Raw genomic sequence first — 4,556 nt, 5'->3', positions numbered from 1 at the left:
CTATTTTGTACAAGAGCCCCTCCTATCTGATAGAAAAGGGTCCCATGATCCCGAGCCGATCTTACCTTGGCTCGCAAACCCCAAGTTTGTCTATGAAGAGCTAATCTAATTGTATTTTTTTCTAGAATGGATTTCTTATGTGGAATACTAATGGATAGGGCTTCGTTGCTAAGTGCTACAAGATCTAGTGCACTGGAACTCGTGGTTATGGACCCGAATCCTTTAGTATGGAACATTGTCTTTTCCAAGTAAAAACCCCTAGTATATGAAAGAATGAAAAGGTGCTTTCGTTCTTGTGGAATAAGAAGCCCTCGTACCTTAATGAAAGGAAAATCGTAATTTTTCGTTAGGTATTTGACCAAATAGGATCGTCCAGTTCCTACAGAACCTATCACTAAAATACCCGATAGGGCTAAGCGGAACGAAAAGGGTTTTCCATGAGATGGTAAATGAAAACGATTAGTCCCACACGAGGTTTGGGAATAAGTGATTGTCTGATAATGAGCAAGGAATATACGTCTTTCTGCTAAAGAGGATCTATTAAACTCATAATTCATTAGATCCTTGTTATCAATGCCAACTAGGTATCATAAGTAAATGGATCCCGGTTGTTCAATCCTTTGATAACCAAGGTCATTCTTTGCTAAAGAGAAATGATCACTATGAGTCAGACTCAATAGAATTGGATCCATTCCAAATAGCGAGAATTAGGATTCTTGATCCCTCTCAATCTCTCTTTCAATTCGAGGATCCAGAGAGGTGTTTTCATAGTCATCTCCGAATATTTGCCATCTCGGAATATTTTCGATTTCATTTTTCTATGATATGTCTTTCTATATGAAAATTGGTTATTTACGATGTACGATGATCCCTGTTAAGCATCCATGGCTGAATGGTTAAAGCGCCCAACTCATAATTGGTAAATTTGCGGGTTCAATTCCTGCTGGATGCACACGAACGGGAACATTCCATAAGTCTATTGGAACTGGCTCTCTATCCATGGAATCTCATCCATCATCCATACATAACGAATTGGTATGGTATATTCATACCATAACATAAGAACAATAAGAACTCGAATTCTTATCGATACTGGAACTCAGAGCATAGGAGGGAAAGTCGATTTATGGATGGAATCAAATACGCAGTATTTACAGAAAAAAGTCTTCGTTTATTGGGAAAGAATCAATATACTTTTAATGTCGAATCGGGATTCACTAAGACAGAAATAAAGCATTGGGTCGAACTCTTCTTTGGTGTTAAGGTGGTAGCTGTGAATAGCCATCGACTACCTGGAAAAGGTAGAAGAATAGGACCTATTCTGGGCCATACAATGCATTACAGACGTATGATCATTACCCTTCAACCGGGTTATTCTATTCCACTTCTAGATAGAGAAAAAAACTAAAGGAGAATACTTAATAATACGGCGAAACATTTATACAAAACACCTATCCCGAGCACACGCAAGGGAACCGTAGACAGGCAAGTGAAATCCAATCCACGAAATAATTTGATCCATGGACGGCACCGTTGTGGTAAAGGTCGTAATTCCAGAGGAATCATTACCGCAAGGCATAGAGGGGGAGGTCATAAGCGCCTATACCGTAAAATAGATTTTCGACGGAATCAAAAAGACATATCTGGTAGAATCGTAACCATAGAATACGACCCTAATCGAAATGCATACATTTGTCTCATACACTATGGGGATGGTGAGAAGAGATATATTTTACATCCCAGAGGGGCTATAATTGGAGATACTATTGTTTCTGGTACAAAAGTTCCTATATCAATGGGAAATGCCCTACCTTTGAGTGCGGTTTGAACTATTGATTTACGTAATTGGAAGTAACCAATTAGGTTTACGACGAAACCTAGAAATCGATCACTGATCCAATTTGACTACCTCTACGGGATAGACCTCAACAGAAAACTGTTGAGTAACGGCAGCAAGTGATTGAGTTCAGTAGTTCCTCATAGAAAATTATTGGCTCTAGAGATATGGTAATATGGAGAAGACAAAATTGTTTGAAGCACGCACAGAACCGGAAGCGCCCCTTGTTTCAAAGAGAGGAGGACGGGTTATTCACATTTAATTTGATGGTCAGAGGCAAATTGAAAGCTAAGCAGTGGTAATTAAGACCCCCGGGGGAAAATAGGGATGTCTCCTACGTTACCCATAATATGTGGAAGTATCGACGTAATTTCATAGAGTCATTCGATCTGAATGCTACATGAAGAACATAAGCCAGATGACGGAACGCAGAGACCTAGGATGTAGAAGATCATAACATGAGCGATTCGGCAGATTTGGATTCCTTTCCTATATATCCACTCATGTGGTACTTCATCATATGATTCATATAAGATCCATCTGTCTAGAGATCGTCATATACATCTAGAAAGCCGTATGCTTTGGAAGAAGCTTGTACAGTTTGGGAAGGGGTTTTTTGAGAGAAAAGAAGAATCTACTTCAACCGATATGCCCTTAGGCACGGCCATGCATAACATAGAAATCACACGTGGAAGGGGTGGGCAATTAGCTAGAGCAGCAGGTGCTGTAGCGAAACTCATTGCAAAAGAGGGTAAATCGGCCACTTTAAGATTACCATCTGGGGAGGTCCGTTTAGTATCCCAAAACTGCTTAGCAACAGTCGGACAAGTGGGTAATGTTGGGGTGAACCAAAAAAGTTTGGGTAGAGCCGGATCTAAGTGTTGGCTAGGTAAACGCCCCGTAGTAAGAGGGGTAGTTATGAACCCTGTGGACCACCCCCATGGGGGCGGTGAAGGGAAAGCTCCCATTGGTAGAAAAAAACCCACAACCCCTTGGGGTTATCCTGCGCTTGGAAGAAGAACTAGGAAAAGGAAAAAATATAGCGATAGTTTTATTCTTCGTCGCCGTAAGTAAATACGTAACTAGGAATATGGAAAATTGCATTTTTGGAATTTGCAATAATGCGATGGGCGAACGACGGGAATTGAACCCGCGCATGGTGGATTCACAATCCACTGCCTTGATCCACTTGGCTACATCCGCCCCTTATCCAGCTAAAGGATTTTTTTCTTTTTTCCATTGATCATTATTCTATTTATTCTGACCTCCGTACTTCGATCGAGATATTGGACATAGAATGCCACTCTTTAAAAAGGAAAAAAGGAGTAATCAGCTGTGACACGAAAAAAAACGAATCCTTTTGTAGCTCATCATTTATTGGCAAAGATAGAAAAGGTCAATATGAAGGAGGAGAAAGAAACAATAGTAACGTGGTCCCGGGCATCTAGCATTCTACCCACAATGGTTGGCCATACAATCGCGATTCATAATGGAAAGGAACATATACCTATTTACATAACAAATCCTATGGTAGGTCGCAAATTGGGGGAATTCGTGCCTACTCGGCATTTCACGAGTTATGAAAATGCAAGAAAGGATACTAAATCTCGTCGTTAACTGAATTCTGAATAGAAAGATTAAGAAGAAAAAAAGATTCAAAATAAAGACAGAAATACCCAATATCTTGCTAGAACAAGATATTGGGTATTTCTGTCTTCAAAAATTCTTATATGTTAGCAGAAAAACCTTATCCATTAATAGATGGAACTTCAACAGCAGCTAAGTCTAGAGGGAAGTTGTGAGCATTACGTTCGTGCATTACTTCCATACCAAGGTTAGCACGGTTGATGATATCAGCCCAAGTATTAATAACGCGACCTTGACTATCAACTACAGATTGGTTGAAATTGAAACCATTTAGGTTGAAAGCCATAGTACTAATACCTAAAGCAGTGAACCAGATTCCTACTACAGGCCAAGCAGCCAAGAAGAAGTGTAAAGAACGAGAGTTGTTGAAACTAGCATATTGGAAGATTAATCGGCCAAAATAACCATGAGCAGCCACAATATTATAAGTTTCTTCCTCTTGACCAAATTTGTAACCCTCATTAGCGGATTCATTTTCAGTAGTTTCCCTGATCAAACTAGAGGTTACCAAGGAACCATGCATAGCACTGAATAGGGAACCGCCGAATACACCAGCTACACCTAACATGTGGAATGGATGCATAAGGATGTTGTGCTCTGCCTGGAATACAATCATAAAGTTGAAAGTACCAGAGATTCCTAAAGGCATACCATCAGAAAAGCTTCCTTGACCAATAGGGTAAATCAAGAAAACAGCAGTAGCAGCTGCAACAGGAGCTGAATATGCAACAGCAATCCAAGGACGCATACCCAGACGGAAACTAAGTTCCCACTCACGACCCATATAACAAGCTACACCAAGTAAGAAGTGTAGAACAATTAGCTCATAAGGACCACCATTGTATAACCACTCATCAACAGATGCAGCTTCCCAAATTGGGTAAAAGTGCAATCCGATCGCCGCAGAAGTAGGGATAATAGCACCAGAGATAATATTGTTTCCATAAAGTAAAGAACCAGAAACAGGCTCACGAATACCATCAATATCTACTGGAGGGGCAGCGATGAAGGCGATAATAAATACAGAAGTTGCGGTCAATAAGGTAGGGATCATCAAAACACCGAACCATCC

Source organism: Triticum urartu, unplaced genomic scaffold (genome assembly GCF_056163025.1).
Source record: "Triticum urartu cultivar PI428250 unplaced genomic scaffold, HENAU_Tu73 scaffold4, whole genome shotgun sequence".
In the NCBI taxonomy this organism is placed as follows: Eukaryota; Viridiplantae; Streptophyta; class Magnoliopsida; order Poales; family Poaceae; genus Triticum; species Triticum urartu.
This window is presented reverse-complemented; position numbering follows the sequence as displayed.